The sequence below is a fragment of the Acomys russatus genome, chromosome X (genome assembly GCF_903995435.1).
Source record: "Acomys russatus chromosome X, mAcoRus1.1, whole genome shotgun sequence".
In the NCBI taxonomy this organism is placed as follows: Eukaryota; Metazoa; Chordata; class Mammalia; order Rodentia; family Muridae; genus Acomys; species Acomys russatus.
The window spans coordinates 86,993,038-87,011,200 of NC_067169.1; the positions used below are offsets into that span (position 1 = coordinate 86,993,038).

Here is an 18,163-nt window from a genome sequence, read left to right on the forward strand (position 1 = left end):
TCAAGTTGTGGGGATCCCCAAACCTAAAATTACTTTCATTGCTACTTCATAACTGTAATTTTGCTATTGTTATGAATCCTAATGTAAATATCTGTTTTCTAATGGCCTTATGGGACCCCTGTGTCAAGGTCGTTTGACTCCCCAAAGTGTTGTGACCCACAGGCTGAGAACGGCTGATTTAGAGGGCCTTGTTTTCTTGGTGTCCTCCATCCACACTGGCTCTTAGAATCTTTCTGCCTCTTCCACAGCATTTGTTTGATCGTAAATCCTTGAGCTAAGTAGCCTCAGGTTTTTGGTCACCCAAATGTTGTTAGGTATAGGTTCTCTGTCATGGACTGGGCCTTAAGTCTAAGCAGATATTGGGGGGTTATGCCCACAAGTTTTGTGTCAGCCTTCCACTAGCATATCTTGAAGGCAAGCCAGTAGATCAAAGGGGTTTATGGCTGGTTTTTAGGTCTCCTGTTGGTAGCATGCAAGAAGCTTCCTGTACCAAAGACATTAGAACATATGGGTGAAGTCTCTTCTTGATGTCAAACTTCTTCATGTTTTATTAGTTGTGTAGGTGTTGTCTTCAGTAATGGCACCCTACCATCAGCTTGTGGAAAGCAACCTATAGTATTGGCAACAAGCTGGGTTGTATATGGATTCCCATGGGCCCCTCTGGACAACAACTCTATTAGACCTAACCCAGTCCTGGTACTGGTACTTCATTTGGTCATAAGAGATGGCCAGTTGGGGTTGTCATTGTCACTTAGATTGCCTTCATATGTGCATATATTTTAGGAAGCTTCTACTGTGTTGGGTTTTCATACTGGCCCTCAATTTTACCTGTCCCTCCCAGTATTCCCTCCCCTATCACTCTCTCCTTCTCCTCCCCACTTGATCCCCTCATTCCAGTCCCCCATCCAGCCATATCAATTATATTTCTCTTTTCTAACAAGAACTATGTACCTCCTCTAGTCCTTTACTCTATTGTTAACCTTTATGGTTCAATGAATTGTAACACAGTAATCATTGACTAACTCCCTTAACAGCAAATATCTACTTATAACAATACTTGTCTTTTTGTTTGGTTAGAGTTAGCCCAAGATATTTTGTATTATTTGATCTTACTGTGAAAATGATTTTTCTCTGACTTTTTATCAGTTGGTTACTTGTATAAAGGAGGGGCTACTGAATTGTATGAGTTAATTTGGTTTCCAGCTACTTTGCTTATTAAGGGTAGGAGTTGTCTGGTGGAATTTTGGAGTTACTTATGTATACGATCATATCATTTGCAAATAAGGATACTTTTTCTTTCCTTTCTATTTGTATCCTCTTGATCTTTTTCAGCTGTCTTATTGCTCTATCTAAGGCTTCAAGTACTACATTGAGTAGGTATGGGGAGAGGAGACAGCCTTGTCTTTTCCCTGCTTTTAGTGGAAATGCTCTGTGTAAGTTGATGTTACCTATGGGCTTTATCTAAACTGCCTTTATTATGTCGAAGTTTACCTTCTCCTGTACTTTTATTATGAAAGTATGCTAGATTTTGTCAAAGACCTATTCTGCATCAAATAAAATGAAAATGTGGTTTCTCTATTCTAATTTGTTTACTCAGTGGATTACATTTATCAATTTATGAATATTGAGCCATCTCTGCATCCCTGGACTGAAGCTTATTTGATCATGGTGGTTGATCTATTTGACATGTTCTTGGTTTCAGTTTGCAAGTATTTTATTGAGTATTTTGCATTCATGTTCATAAAGGAAATTGGTCTGTAATTCTTTGTTGAGTCTTTATGTGGTTTGGGTAGCAGGGTAACTGTGGATTCATAAAACAAATTATATAGTGTTCTTTCTGTTTTTATTTTGTGGATTAATTTGAAGAGTATTGACTAAAACTTTCTGGCTCTGTGCTTTTTTGATTGGTAGACATTTAATGACTGCTTCTATTTTAATAGGTCTCTTTAAATTGTTTATCTGATTGTGATTTAGCTTTAGTAAGTGATGTCTATCAAGAAAATTATTTATCTATCTATCTATCTGTCTGTCTGTCTATCCATCTATCTGTCTTTCTATGTATATTTTTTATATTTTCCAATTTGATGGAGTATAGGTATTTAAAGTATATCCTTAAAGTCTATGGGTTTCCTCTGTACCTGTTGTCATATTCACCTTTTCATTTCTAATTTGGTTCATTTGAATATTCTTTTTCTGCCTTTTAGTTAATTTGGATAAGAGTTTCTCAATCTTGTTGATTTTCTCAAAGAAGCAACTTTTTGCTTTATTGATTCCTTGTATTGTTTTCAATGTTACTTCTGTTTCATTGATTTCAGCTATGAGTTTGATTATTTCTTGACATCTACTCCTTTTGGATGTGATTGCTTCTTATTGCTCTATAGTTTACAGGTGTGCCTTTAAGTTACTAGTGTGAGATTGCTCCAGATTTTTTTTAATGTAGACACTTAATGTTATGAACTTTTAGTAAACATCTTTCCCGTCTTTCCAGGTCTAAATTTCTGAATGAAAATGAATATCTATCATACCTCATCTCTATTAACTTAAAACATCTATCTTGATGTAAAAAACATCTTAACCCCTAACCAACTAAGCTTAATTGTAAGATTAAAGTATCTGGTCTTCAACCCCATCAGAAACTTGAGACGGAATGAAACTTAAATACCTAAGTGAACCAGAAGTGCAGGTTAGCAGCTTCCAAAATGAAAAATGAAGGAGACAGTTTACTGCCTGAACAGTCACCCAACACTCTCTATAACGTTGGAGCATCATCTTCAGCCTTCTAGACCAATATATCTGACAGACATATTTGTGTAAGAGGGACTATTGAGGACTTGCTTACCCTGTCTAGGCAGAGTTCAGCCATCAACTTTGCCTGCATCTAAACTTGCCTGTTTTTAGGTAGAATTCTGTCTGTGGCAGAAACAAAGACATTTTGGCCAATGGCTGGTTTACCACATTTGAATCGCACTCCATAAGGTGGTTCTTTGCTGCTCATCATCTTCTGATCCAGCATCAGTGTCCAGTTCTTTTGTTCTGAAAATATATAATTCTCACAAGCATTATACAGTTCTAACATTATTATTGTATGAGGTGGGCAGGATGACAGAACAATTAAGGCTGGTTATATGCTCACTGTATGAGCAGAAGTAAGACATCTGCAAATCTTCCTTCATGCCATACTAAGAGTGGCCTCTAATAATAAGTCACAGAGAATCTGTGACCAACATGAAGCCTTGTCTATGCATAGACATTTGTATCTCAGCTAGTCTCAGAGCTATTCCCATGCAGTGGTTTTTAGCAATATAATTTACCTGCTTGGTCTGCAGTTTAAATTCTTTACATCCCGACTGCAGCCCCCTCCCTGATCACCTCCTGATCCCATCCCCTCCCTCATCCCCTTTCACTCTCTCTCCTAGTCCTTAGAAAGGGGAGCCCTCCTCCCCTAACATCTGACCTCATCATATCCAGTTTCATCTCTACTACCTGTAACCTATTCTTCTGTGTGCTGGCAAGGCCACCCTGCTAGGGAGGAAGTGAAAAACTTTAGGAGGCCAGAGTCCATGTCAGAAGTAGCCTCTACTCCACATATTGTGGGCCCCATACGGAGACTGTGCTGCATATCATTCAATAGTGAGTCACTCAGTTTTCATGAGTTTGAAAACTTTCTGTTGTTTTTATTGTCATTGATATCCAGCTTTAATTATGTTGGTCAGATAGAATTCATGGTGTTATATAAATTTTATTGTATTGGCTGAGATTCATTTTGTGTCTGAGTATGTGGTCAATTTTGGAGAACATTCCATGAGTTACTGAGAAAAAATGTATATTCATTTGTGTATGGGTGAAATCTTTTATATCCTTTAGGCCCATTTGGTTTATAATGTCTGTTAGCTCCAGTACTTTTCTGTTTATGTTTTGTTTGGATGATCTGTCTATTGATGAAGGTGGGGTATTCAAGTCTCCCACTGTAAATGTGTGTTTCAGAGGGGTTTCTTTTACCAGCTTGGGTGTCCTTGTGCTTGAAGCATATATGTTAAAAACTGCAATGTCCTCTTTGTGGGTATTAACTTTGATGAGTATGCAGTGGCCTTCCCTGTCTCTCTTAACTAGTTTTGGTTTGAAGTATAGGCTGTTAGATATTAAAATAGCTACCCTGACTCTCTTCCTAAGTCTATTTCCTTGGAATATCTTTTCCATCCTTTTACCCTGAAGTGTTGTCTGTTATTAATGTTAAGGTGATTTTCTTGAATCATGAGAAGGATGGATCCCTTTTTTGAACCCACTGTATTAGTCTGTATTTTTATTGAGGTATTGAGACCATTGATATTGAGAGATAAAATGAGCAGAGGTTTTTTTTTAATCTCTATTATTTTGTTGTTTTTGTAATGGAGGTATCGGTACTGGTGGAGGTGTGTGTGTGTGTGTGTGTGTCCCCCTTCTTTTTAAAAATTTAATGTATTATAATTTATTAGGATTACATCTTGAATGTTATCCCTTCACTTTTATCTTCCCATTTCCCCCCCCCACTTGCACTTCTGCCATATTTCCCTCCCCTATACCTCTGAGAGAAGGGGACCTCCTCCCCCACCATATGGCCATAGCCTATCAGGTCTCATCAGCAGAAACTGCTTCCCTTTCCTCTGTGTGCTGCTGGGCCTCCTCACCAAGGGGAAGTGGTCAAATAGGCGGCACCAGAGCTCATATCAGAGTCAGTCACCGCTCCATAATCATGGAGAATGAACTGTCCATTGGCTAGATCTGAACAGGGGGTCTAGGTTTACTGCATACATTATCCTTGGCTGGTGCAACAGTTTGTTCGGGCCCCTTTGGTCCAGATACACTATCCTTGATTGCCTCCTTATGGAGCTCCTCAACTCTCTGGGTCTTCCATCCTCCCATTCTTCCATACCACTCTCAGATTCCCAGAATCTGTCCCTATCCCCCTCTTTTGATTTGCTGGTCTGAGATTATTTATACTCTGTTTCTTTTCTTGGGTGTGGTTAACCTGTTTAAGTTGTCATTTTCCTTTTAGTACCTTCTGTAGAGCTGGGTTTGTAGCGGTTCAAACCTTGGGAGGCAGAGGCAGTTGGATATCTGTGAATTTGAGGCCATCCTGGTGTACATAGTGAGTTCCTGGACAGCAAGCACTATGTCCTGAAATACTTAAATAATAGCCACCTCTTCTAGCTTCATTTTCTGAAACTTTTGCCCATCATCTGCATTCATCTTCCTGTAATAGCTAACTAACCCATTTCCTGCAGTGGGACATTTGCATGCACTCTTCACTAGCTAAGCATACACCTCATTATCTTATTTAATCTAATGATTCCTACTCCCTAACAAAGTCAACTGTGGCCTAGACATAGTGGTCTATGTGTTTCATTCCAGAATTGAGGAGAGTTAGTCAAGAAGATAAGAAGTTCAAAGCCAGCCTAGGCTGCATAGTAAGACCCTGCCATTAAAACAAACAAACAAACAAACAAACAAACAAACAAAACAACACATAATGCTTTTGCTGAGGACTAGAGTACAGGTACCACCACACATGTCTGGTAGATCATAGCTATCTGTAATTCTTTCCTCAGGGGATTCAATTCCATCTTATGGCCTCATTGGGCACTATACTCACTGTCCACAAACACACAGACCCACATACACATAGTGAGAAGTAAATCTTTAAAAAACAAGGCAGAAAAGAAAATTAGTATTTGAGACAATTTCATCACAAATGTAGATATCCAGTGTCATTCTACATAATAACATTTTAGTGGAATGCTTATGTGTTAACCACACATCTTGGTTCTGCTTACTTCTCCATCTAAGTTACCTGCTTTATATGCCTTTCCTTTTCTTACTGTTTAGAATGGAGTTGACCCTGAAAGTTACCTTGGAAATGCTTCCTTCTAAAAGGCCAGGCCTCTATTTACTTGGACCTCTAACTATATGGATCAACACAGCCACTTCAACCAGTCAATCCTCTACTGTTGTCGCATGAGAAGTAAATAGATTCATTCATATCCTAAGGCACTTTGTTCCAACTGTGTCAGGAACAATGTCTACCTTGTGCTTTGTGGTGTCAAAGGACAAAAATTACAGTGATTTAGTTAAAAGGTCTTAATTGGCTTTCTTTTCCATTTGAGACCTACACTATATAAAATAAAAGAAGTGCTCCAATATGTTGGGGTAGAAGAGGTTGGTTTCCAAGATAGGACTAGAAACATGAAGAGACAGAGAAAAAAGAATCAAATTTATTGTTTCAGGATTTTCTTTATAACATATTTTAAAAATATACATGCATGCATAAAATGTGGCTTGATAAAATCTACCCAACACATTCTACCCTCAAAGTTCTTTTTTATTTGTTGTTGAAATCCCAAGGCAGGGGCTTAAAGTTTACCGCCTGTATTGTCCTTGGTGGGTGCCTTAGTTTGAGCTGGACTCCTGGGCCCAAATCTGCTTATCATAATGTTCTACTTGTAGGTTTCTAGGACCCTCTGGGTCCTTCTGCTTTGGTATTCTCTCATGCTTCTCTCATTTAGATTCCCAATAGGATGTCCTCCCCTCTGTCCCAGTTTCCTGGGAAGTGAAGGCTTTCGTGGGACATGCCCCTTGGGCTAGTATGCAGATATAAGTGAGTATATACCATCTGATTCTTTCTGCTTCTGGGTTAACTCACTCATTATGATCATTTCTAGCTCAATCCATTTCTCCATAAATTTCGGGAATTCCTTGTTTTTAATAGCTGAGTAGTATTCCAATGGTCAGAACATTCTCCACAGTTGAGTGGAGAGTGGGATATGACTTTCTCACATACTCTGGTGCCTCACATTTGACCATGTCCCCTGGAGGGGGATACCTGGTGGCACTCAGAGGAAGGACAGCAGGTAGCCAAGAAGAGACTTGATACCCTATGAGCATATACAGGGGGAGGTAATCCCCCTCAGGAACAGTCATAGGGGAGGGAAAGAATGGGAAAATGGGGAGGGGGAGGGAAGAATGGGAGGGTACAAGGGATGGGATAACATTGAGATGTAAAAAGAATAAATTAATAAAAAATTTTTTTAAATAATTAAAAAAAAAAAAAGAAATCCCAAGGCAGGCCATTGAATTAAATCATATATAAATTAAGTGATAAATTAACATAATATTATGTCAGGTTACATTTTTAATTAAATGATTAAAACATTACGAAGATTAATGCAGGGCACTTGTAATCATTTCAATTGATTTATTTGGGAGACTAGTGTTATCTATCCTTATAATGTCTTATAAGGTCAACAGCACACTCAATTTCAGCTTGAAATCAACATAAGTGATTCCACACTTTGCTGTGTGGAAGCAGAAGTATAGTTAAAAAATAATGGCAGTCTATCTATATCTTTTACTTACTAGAACATACACATGAAGTATTTTTTTTACAGAATAAAGAATTAAATAAGTGCTTACTCCAAAGTGTTTGTTGACCAGGTTGAAATATTTTAACTCACTTTTATTTTTTTATTCTCATCTTTTACTATATATTGTCTGTATACATGCCATAGAATGCATGTGATGATCAAAGGAAACTGTGTTTGAGTTGATTCTTTCTTTCAACCATGTGAGTCCCAAAGATCAAACTTAGGTTTTCAAGCTTGACAGTAACTGCCTTCACCCACTAAGTCATATTTCCAGCTCTCTCTATAATAAGTAAACATTTTACCATTAAACTACATGCTTAGCCTAAGTGACACTATTTTTATATCTACATGTATGAAATGCTAATGTATAATCAATCAAGGAGAACTGAATTTATATAAAAATACTGAATTTAACTAAGATGATCAAACAGTTTTCCATTTTGAAATATTATCTGCTTAACAACTATAGTCAAACAAAACGGATAGTTAAGTAAATGTGCAATTAATGTGAGTCAGGTCCAGGGAATGAATCAGCAGGTTAAGATCTTTGCCCCACAAGTATGAAGACCTGAGTTTAACACTCCCCCTCAACACACTGATGAGTAAAATAATTGCTTTAGCAATTCAAATTCAAATTTGCTTTGAAAGATGAATAATCAAAATGTAGCCTTTTGTAAGATCAACTGCTGTAAAGCTGAAGAAAAAGTGGTGCTTTTAATGATGAGATTATTTTCTATTCAGCTGAAATGCCGTGTTTGTGCTTTTACCATTCCTTGAATCTATTAGTATGTGTGATAGACATGGATGGTTATGTGTGTGCTTGCGCATGCTGGTAAAATGCTTTTTTGAGTAGAGTCCCCGGGTAATTGAACCCCACAGTGATTGTGCCACTGGAACCATTAGAAATTTACAGCTTGCTTCAGAATTCAAAGTTTCACCATAACAGTGGTTGGGAGAGGCATCATCTCAGTGGAGAAGAAAAGCTGGCTCCAAGCTGTTGGTTGCATCTACTTGGATAAGTGTGGGAGACAAGGAGATACTTGCACTTGTGTGCATTTGCATGTGTGTATGTGTTGGGAAGTAGAGACACCAGTCATGGAGGGAGCAGTATGGAAGAGTCCATCTTGGCTCAAAGTGTGTGGAGTTTTCTTCTCCCTTTTTGTCTTCACAAGCTATCTCTGAGAGGGTGTTCTCTCTCCTAAATCTCACGTTTTAGGTGTACTCCAATTTTGGTGAACAAGTTCTGTTGCACATGGATAGCATGGCACCTTTTCCTGGAATTTTAAGACAAAGAAGGGGAATAGACGGACATGGCAGAGAGGCAGATCAGTTTTTCCATGAAATTATGTGATTCAAATGTGTCCTGGTGGCTTGTGTTCTTCTTCCAAATTTAGTGTTAGGAAGAATATTTCAGCTGCTGTGAATTGGAGTGACCAGCAGAGTTTGCCACTCTCATATCAGACACTTTTATTTACTATAATTCTAACTTTTTACTTTCCCCTGACATACCTTAGACTTTATAAGGTAAATTTTCGTTCTTATGGCTAGAAATGCCTTTGCCTGCTTTCATCTTCTGATAATCATAATTTTCATAAAAATAAGAAAATATTACTAGGGAGCTGGAGAGATGGCTCTGTGGTTAAAGTTAAGAACACTGGCTTCTGTGACAGAAGACCTGGGTTTTATTTCCCACATCCACATGGCACCTTACAGCCATCTGTAACTCCAGTTCCAGGGGATCTGACACCCTATTCTGGGCTCCCAGGATACCAGGTACACACATGGTACACAGACATACATGCAGGCCAAAAATATTCATACACATGAAATAAGATTTAACAAATCTAGAATAATACCTTGCTGCATGCATGGTGCACTATCTTTTTGTTCTTATTTAATCCTATTCAGTTATTCTATGGACTCCATTTACAGATGACAAAATTTAATCTGAGAGGTTTTCACTTATCCAGGAAGCTGTTTACAGAGCTAGAATCCATGCTGCAAAACCTGACAGACTGGTCTCTGATGGTATCTTCAGCTTTGGAAAGTGTTTCTTCCTAAAGCCTTTTTTTTCTCCCAATAAAATAGAAGCTTTACTTCTTGCAACATTATGAACTGTATACAAACTTTCATTGTGATGATTATCATAGTCTGTATTGTATTATAAAGATGTGTTTACAGAGTGAGAATACAAGCTATTTGAGAGCGAGGAGGAGATCTTCTCATCCTGTTCTTCTGTAGATCGAGTCTGGGAAAGCCACATAATTTTTTGTATTAGTCCATATGTAAGATATCAGAAAGTTGAGTCAATCCCAGGTTGTAAACTCAAATTCGCTTGATTGTTTGGCTGTACAGTAGTAAAAACTAATTCTCTGTTTTCTGGAAATGCCTCCACACTGTTCCAACTGACTGGATATCCTGGGAAGTTGGCCTAGGGTGGTCACATAATATGATTTTTATTTATTTATTCACTTTACAGCCTGATCCCAGCCCCCTCCCTCCTCTCCTTCCAGTCCTACTCCATTCCTGCCTCTCTTTCTTAGAGAAGGGGGGCCCTCAAGGGGTACCAACTCACCCTGGCATCTCAAGTCTCAGTAAGATTAAGCTCATCCTCTTCCACTGAGACCTAACTGGCAGGCCAGGTAGGGGAAAAGGATCTAGAGGCAAGCAACAGAGTCAGAGACAGCCCCTACTCCCATTGTTATGGGACCCACATGATGACCACATTGCACATCTGCTACATACATGTAGGAGGCCTAGGTCCAGTTCATGCATGCTCTTTGGTTGGTGGTTGAGTTTCTGTGGGCCTCCATGTGGCCAGGTTAGTTGATTCTAAATCTTCTTGTGGTGTCCTTGACTCCTCTGGCTCCCATTCTTCCTATTGTTTGGCTGTGAGTCTCTGCACCTGTTTCCATCAGCTCCTGGATGAAGCCACTCAGAAGATAGTTATGCAAGGCTCCTATCTGCAAGTGATGTGGGCTCTTTCCCATGGGGTGGGTCTCAAGTTGGGGCAGTCATTGGTCTGCTATTCCCTCAGTCTCTGCTCCATCTTTATCCCTACACTTCAAAGGAAACCCCCAATTTTTCCCTCTTGAAAAAGAATGAAAATGTGTCACATTGCTTCATCAACTTCTCAAATTATCTAAGAATACATAATAGTTTCCTTTCTGGATTGTAATGAAGAGGTGTGCTTTTTCTTTTTTTCATTGTTGTCCTGGGGTTACAACATCTTTGGAGTTAGAGACACTTTAAACTTACAAAGAAAGTAACTTTAAACTTTCTTCATGGGGCTTTCTTCTTGGTTCTGTTTTTAGCAAAAAGAAGATAGAGATGGTTATATATTAGCTAGGAGACTAGCCCCAGGAAGGGAATAGAATGCAATCTCACTGGCATGCCGCAGATTAGAAAAAGCTGGCGCTGGAAGAGACTCACACAGTTCCTTAGCAATTGTTCTAACCCTTCAGGGAGTTCGGATTGTTATCTCCTAAACCCTTCATAGCTCATCGGAAAACTCGGTTAGCTGAGCCTCAAGGCCAAAGTTTATGTTTACTCTGGATTACTCTCTCAGAACAAAGGGAGCTGACTGTGAAAACATCCAAAGGAATTCCAATTACAAAAATTTAATGACAAGTTACTGAATATTTCAAATAATCAACCTGAGATTCCATGGATGAGATTTTCTAGTTTTCCTTATTTCTAAATAAATTATAACACATTTGGTGTATTTATGTGGGAATAATAAAAAAAATTAACCACTAATACAAAGAGACCTGTTGCCTCTACAGGCACTTAGTATATGTGAGACTGGCAGCTATGGGCACCAACAGGTACTATCCTTTGTTCTGTTAAGTGCTTTAAGTCTTGATATGTCTCAAACTGGCAAAGGAAGAAGTTTCAAGCATTAAGAATACATTTTTTATTTAAGTTTATACCTGTTTTCAAGGTAGAAAGTAAATTATTTTCCACCAAGACACTGCTATAAAAAGGACATTTAACTTCAACATGTTTCTTGCTATATCCGTAAAAAGAAAATATGTATAATTCCTTGGCTAGGATTTTGTATTCTAACAAAATTTTAAAAATAAATGCAAAAAGTTGCTACACACCAAACCTCATTAATTGCTAGGCAGAAAATACAATTTATGTGTATTTTTCTCATTGTTCTGCACCACTAGGAAAAGTAACATGGTAATTTGAAGTTTTAATCTGTCTCCTTTCACATAACATTCAGATATACAATGTATTAAAAACCCCATGAGTAGAAAAGGCATGTGCTTTAATTATTTTCCTTTCACAGATTACTGGGCTTAGTATCTTATTAACAGTATTTTTCTTATAATTTTTATTGTTCAAAAACCTCTACAGCATTCCAATATCTTCAACGTGAGCTCCAGAGATAGCCATCTGAGTCTCTGTATTACATTTTTGCTAGTTGTGACATTTTGGAAAGACTGCATATTTCCTCTGAGGGTCAGTCTCTTAATAAACAAAATGGAGGTGATGGTTAAAGCATCACAGATAGTATTGTTGGGAGGGATACATGAGGTAGTGTTTAAAGCTCTTAGCAGAGTGCCCTGCATGCCTGAACCTTTGGGACATCCTACATATTTAGTAAATATTTATTACATGAATGAACAAATAGCTATTGATACTACTAAAGAACTTGGAGCTACTGACTCCCATGTTTAGGCCAAGTACTTGGATTCTTAATTTCTTGTGGACTGGCCTTTTGTTGTAGGTAAAATAAGTTCCTTTGATATATTACTCAGCTTCTATAGTGTTCATAATTTAGAGAATAGTTTAGTAGTTTTTATAACTGAATTCCTACTCAGATTCTTTACTCCCTCACTGTAGGGCACTTTATTGAATACCACCCCATCTCAATTACTGTCACAATCTTGTTTGAAACGCACCTTTTCCATGAACTCTCCTTGTTGATTTTACCTGATTACTCTTTTAGTCCTCACAAGGTCAATTTACACAATCGCTGCACCTACAGCTATACAGCTTTGCATTGCTTTGTATTTTTAAAATTAAATTTTCACTATGGCATTTTCATGCATTATAGCAAGCTTCTGATCTCAATTGGTTCAGCCTTTCAGACTGTCCCACAAAGGACTCCTATTAAGCCTAGAATTTTGCAACATTTGGAAAATGGACAACAAATGATATGCCTGGCTTACTTAACCATTTTCACCCATTTTTTTTTTTTTTTTTGGCCCTTCAAATGTATTATTCTCTCCAAATCAGCCTGAACAAACCTTAAGAGAATGACATCTTATTTCCTCTAAGGGGGGAATTGGATAGGTTTCTGTTTACTCTCTTGGTCTACAGATGCTTATTTTCATAGGGAGGTGGCTATAAGTTATTATTGGTCTTATACAGAGAGGAAACTAGGTTGGACTCCAGGATGTCTCTCTTTTCCTTTATCTTTCTTTTGTAAGTAAGGAGAAAGGAGCTGAAAAAAATAGAAAGGATGATATAGAAATATAGAGGGAGGATAGAACAAAAGGTAGATTATTGAATCTACTCCTTATCTCAAGGCCTTAATTGTTACTCACAAATAAGTTTATTTTCAATTAAATACTATTGAATTTTGTATATTGATGCAAATCATGGTCATATCAAATACTAGTCTAATTTTATCACAAGAATATATATTCTAGGTCTAATAGATATAATTTATAGATATATATGAGGAAAAATAGTTAAATAATGTCTTCAAAAACCTCAGAGACCTACAGAATATGACATTTTAAAATGTTTTTATTATTCTAAAGATTGTTTGACAAGACAAGTTAACTCCTGGCAACATCGAGCCTGCCTCAAAGAAGAAGGCGAGCATCAAAGATCCTCCTTATGGAGCTGGCTTCAAAAGTGGCAAACCAACCACTGGGAAAATGTCCTGGTTTCTGCCACAAACAGAATTCTGCCTAAAAATACACAAGATTAGTTGCAGGCAGAGTTGATGGCTGAACTCTGCCAAGACAGGGTAAGTAAGTCCTCAATAGTTTCTGCTTCACAAATATGTCTGTCAGAGATATTGGGCTAGAAGATTGAAGATGATGCTCGAACGTTATAGAGAGTGTTGGGTGACTGTTCAGGCAGTAATCTGTCTCAGTCATATTTCATTTTGGAAGCTGCTAACCTGCACTTCTGGTTCACTTAGGTATTTAAGTTTCATTCCTTCTCAAGTCTCTGATGGGTTGAAGACCATATAATTTAGTCTTACAATTAACCTTAGTAGGTTAGGGATTAAGATGTTTTTAGATCAGAATAGTTGTTTTAAGTTAATAGAGATGAGATATGATAGATATCGATTTGCATTCAGAATTTTAGACTCACCAAGATAGAAAAGATGTTTACTTCAAGATTGCCAAATACAAAAAGCCAAATCACTATGAATGTAACATTTATATAATTCCTGATTGTTTCATGGTTCTCCTTGCTGTATGTTATTTTATTTTATTCATGTGTAATAATATAAGTGTGTACATTAAAAAAGAAACATAATAAAAAAGTGCAAAAAAAACCAAATAATAACTTTGAAAAAAATTTCAGGTCTTGCGTTAAGGCCTTTGACTGTATTGGTCTTAATGTTTTCTGCATATTTTTTGCCATCTCCTGAGTAGTTTAGAAGCTTTTCCATTCCAGTGAGTAACACATTTTCTTCTTTGTTCTAACACGTTTTCCATCTCACCAACAGCATCAAGAACACAGTTTCAAATATTTGCTGAATAAATGGATCTATGATATTTAAGAGAATTGCACTTTATAGCAATAAAAAGCAAAATACAAAATGAATGTAATCTTAGACTTATGACCTAAAGCAACAGACCGAGTGTTCTCACAATGAACAGATTATTTGTGGTCATTTTTCTATCTTACAAAATGAATATGAAAGAGGAAATGCTTCATTTTGTGAATGTAGTACTAAGATTCATATATATTATTCCACTATTGCTAAATGAATGTTCATTTTATAGTGACAATTTAACTGTGCATTCTTGGTCATGTTAATTAACCTTGAAAGTGCTCAGTTTCTCTGCAAAATAAACAGAGGATTGCATTATATTCTTTATGCATGACCTCTATTCTATAAATTTCAGGCTTTTAATGGAATATTTCAGTCTTAGCAGTGTAGCAGTATGTTTATGTAAACTATGGGGCTGTGAAGTCATCAATTGGTGTCTTTTGGGAGTGCTTAAGCACATATTAAATGCATGTAGCTTCTGTCTTATGTATGCTGTGTTTGGTTATCTACTCTCAGAGACACCAAATAATTATAGGATATGATAAAAAGAGTAATTTTTGGAAGATAGGGATGATGGGAAAAAAGAGAACCTAAAGAAAGGCTAAAGTTAAGTAATAAATAAAAACTGGATAAAACAAGGATAGCATTTGACTTAACAAGAAGCAAAAGTTAACATCTTTCCTCTTTCTCTCACTTTCCTTCATTCACTTGTTTAAACTCAAAGTATTTCTACCATTCCACAAAGGAAATTATCATTAACCACCATTCATTATTGAAAACCATCATAAAACTGAAATTCTTAGCCCTGAGGATAAGAATCAGTGGGTAATGTGGAGCAATTTTAATCTTGCAACACAGCTGCTGTGGGAAGGGATCCCATCCTAAGACCTTTTAGGTCCATCTGGAATGCAGAAATGGTCTGGATTATAGTATGATCTTGTTGGAATACTGGCATGCCCTTAGTACACACCTTTAGTCCAAAACACTGAAGAAGGTGAGGATAGTTTATAAAAAGAAGCAGCCATGTTTGAAAGTGACATCTAATTGAGGGTCAGACAAAATGATAATCAGAGAAAGGTTTGAACCGAGCATGGTGGCACATGCCTGTAGTCCCAGCACTCAGGGAAGCAGAGATAGGCAGATCTCTGTGAGTTCAAGGCCAGTGCGGTATACAAAGCCAGTCCGGGACAGCTAAGTCTACACCGAGAAACCCTTTCTCAAAAAACAAAATCAAAACCAAAACAAAAACAGAGAAAGGTTTGACAGAATGAGTCAGAGAAAGGCTAAAGCCAACTCTCATGAGATGAGGAAAAGAGAGAGAAGCTACTAAAGAGCAGCACAGGGAGAGAGAGTTTTCTTGGTTTTTCTTTTTATACTTAATTAATTCACTTTGTACTCCTTTTTGATAGAGGGGGTTTTAATTGAGAGTCAATTATTAGGGACAGTTTTACAGAGACATGTTGAAGAGGGAACAAACTAGACATAGGTGGAGATGAAGGAGCCAGGGAATGAGAAAGAGCCAGAAGATTAGAACAGATTGCTGGAATTAGTTTGAGGCCAGGCAGAGCAATTCAGTCAGAAGCCAAGATTAGCCAGTCTGAACCAGTTGGCTTGGAGAGGAGTTTAGGTCAGAACAACTGAGTTGAACCATCAGTGAGAGTTCAGAAAGAGCTAGAAAGGCCCGGGAACAACTCTCATCTCAACCCTTCATCTGAGGAAATACAAGCAACATTTATTGGATAAAGTGCCTACTATGCAATTACATGAAACTGTTAACTCATATAAAAAAGTTGGGTGTGGTTGCATATCTCCATAACAGCTCAGTGGCAGGCCAATGTTAGCAAACTGCTGAGTACTGGTTCCAGTGATATATTGTGTTTTATCTTTTTGCTTAGAGACAGAAAAAGCCTTTTTGTTATTGCTGCAAAACAGATGCCATAAGGATGTCACCGAATACAGAGGAAATCTAGAAGAGACTGTAAGAGAAACACTGCTCTGTGAACTTTTTCTCCAAGCTGGCCTTGTGGCCCAGTTCACAGGTCAAAGGATAGCTTTATCAGAGTCTTGAGTGAAGATAATGTTGACTATGTCATTAAAATTATGAGTGTACTCAAACTCATGGGAAGGCAAGACCTGGATGTAGGGACCATAATTTTCACTGGCAACCTAGACCCAGAAATGTTATGACACTTTCAGCACTTTTGGGGTCATCCTACAAACCCAAGATTATGTGGTACCCTAACATAGGCAATTTCAAGGGTTATGCTTTCATTAATTTTGATTCATTTGATGCTATGGATGCAGCAACTGAGGCTCTGAATAGACAGTACCTCTGCATCTGCCCTATCACTCTATCTTATACCTTCAGAAAGGATTCTAAGGGTGAGTGCCATGGTACAGCAACTAAACCACATCTGGCACCACAGAACCCACTCTCTTAGGCTGACTGCCCTCATTAGCTCTTTGCAGATATTCTTTCTCCACCTGGTTTCATCCCCAGGATCAGGGATTCCTCCACCAGACATACCTACTCCTGACTTCTTTCCACCTTGAATGCTGCCTCCTAGAGCCCTCCTTCTTGGGATACCTTCAGCCATGCACCCACAATTCATTCAATCTGAGGTTGGATGACATGTCCCACCAGCAACAGGAATTCTGGGGACCAAATGTCCCAGATACAGCTGACCCACCACAGTAATCATAGCTTAGAACACTTTTTTGCTGAGTCTCCAGGTTCTGGGGGTGGGTGGGCAGCCAACTCCAAGAACACCTCCAGGAATGCCTCATCCTATACTTCCTCCAGTGGACATACTCTCCCCCACTGGACTCCTTTTGGATCTCCCATGGGCCATTTAAGTCCCATGCTTGCACATGGTGTCTGTGGACCTCCTCCATTGAAACACCCTCATGGATACACAGGCCCTCCACAACTCCCTCCTTATGAGTACCATCAGGAGAACCCCCCTCTACTCAGATGCAAGTACATAGCCTTCAGTTATGCCTTATGGTCCTTTTCAGAGACCACGTTCTCAGTAAGTTGTCATGCCTTGTTTCCCTTTTGATATCTTCCCAGTATCTTCATTTCTTGGTCCAATCAGTATTCCTATAACTCACTGGGGCTAACTACTGACTCCCAGCACCTTCACCATCATTTCAATATCTTCTTTCCCTCAGGAGATTTTTCCTCATTTTGTTTTTAAATGTCAATTCTAGGTGTTTTACAAATGCATAAAGAAAATAAAACAATACTGATGGTTAAAAAATAATTAAGTGGAGACCAAGTTATAGAGGAGAACACCAAATGTCAATCTCTGGCCTTCCCACCACAAGTGTGCATGTGCTCTCCTCCCCACATGTGCAAACATGCAAACATAAGTCTATACACACACTACATACATTCACAAACATATAACTTTCAATTCTTCAATATAGAGATTTGGCATGTAAACATTTTTAATTCATGAAAGTTGAAAGACATGTAAATTCAAACTAAGTAATCAAAAGTGCTTACACATCTGACAATGATTTAGGTTAATAAGAGGAAAGGACCATAAGAAAATAAAAAACAATTATTTCCCCAAATACCAACTAGGAATATAGACTATGTTTATTACTCTAGTTCCATAAAACAGATTTGTTCTAATGATTAAGTATAAATTAGTTAGTTAAAAAATAATCTGCTTGCCATGTGTAATGGTAAAATGTCTATTCACAAGACTTGAGAAGGTGAGGCAGAAATGTTTCTGTGAAGTTGAGGCTAGCATAGGGTATACAGTGAGGATTTGTGTTAAAAAATTCAAAAGCAGAAATTCAGCTAGCTGTGTTGGTATATATCTACAATTCCAACACTTGGGATTCAGAAAGTGGAGGATTGCTGTGAGTTAGAGGTCAGCCTGAACCTAAAGAAACAAAAGATTTTATGTATTGCTAGATTATTTTTCATAAAGATAGGATTTATTTAAATATACCAGTAGAAAAGGCATACATTATGAGAGATACTCCATAATGGAAT

General features: G+C 37.8%; 1 pseudogene; it reads left to right on the forward strand.

Annotated features, from left to right (window-relative positions):
- LOC127185380 (splicing factor 3B subunit 4-like) overlaps positions 1 to 17,139 on the forward strand; it is a 29,481-nt pseudogene extending 12,342 nt beyond the window's left edge.
- Positions 17,140 to 18,163: the final 1,024 nt, after the last annotated feature.